Below are 225 nucleotides of genomic sequence, written 5' to 3'. Positions count from 1 at the left end.
CTTGCAGCCAGCTGGGGCCTTCTGCGGGGCTGGTGCAATTCATCCCGTCTCAGTGATGGGAGCTCTGAGCAGGAGGGAGAAGTGGCTGGTTGGTCCCAGATCTCTGGATCTGCTGCTGCTTTTACTGTGGGAGTGGGTTGGGGTCAGAGCCAGTTCTAGGCTCCCCATGATGTAGAGGGAAGAAGACACCCTGGTTCCAGTGAAGCAGGGAGAGCGGTGCTGGTC

At 59.1% G+C, this 225-nt stretch overlaps 1 protein-coding gene across 1 annotated transcript in view; it reads left to right on the top strand.

Moving 5' to 3' along the window:
- The window catches only part of HGS (hepatocyte growth factor-regulated tyrosine kinase substrate), a gene marked incomplete at its 5' end in the record, with an annotated part of 8,984 nt that overhangs the window by 8,324 nt on the left and 435 nt on the right, over window positions 1-225 (top strand). The window lies entirely within an intron of this gene.

This window comes from Fulmarus glacialis, unplaced genomic scaffold (assembly GCF_000690835.1).
Source record: "Fulmarus glacialis isolate BGI_N327 unplaced genomic scaffold, ASM69083v1 scaffold34167, whole genome shotgun sequence".
Classification (NCBI taxonomy): domain Eukaryota; kingdom Metazoa; phylum Chordata; class Aves; order Procellariiformes; family Procellariidae; genus Fulmarus; species Fulmarus glacialis.
This window is presented reverse-complemented; position numbering and strand designations above follow the sequence as displayed.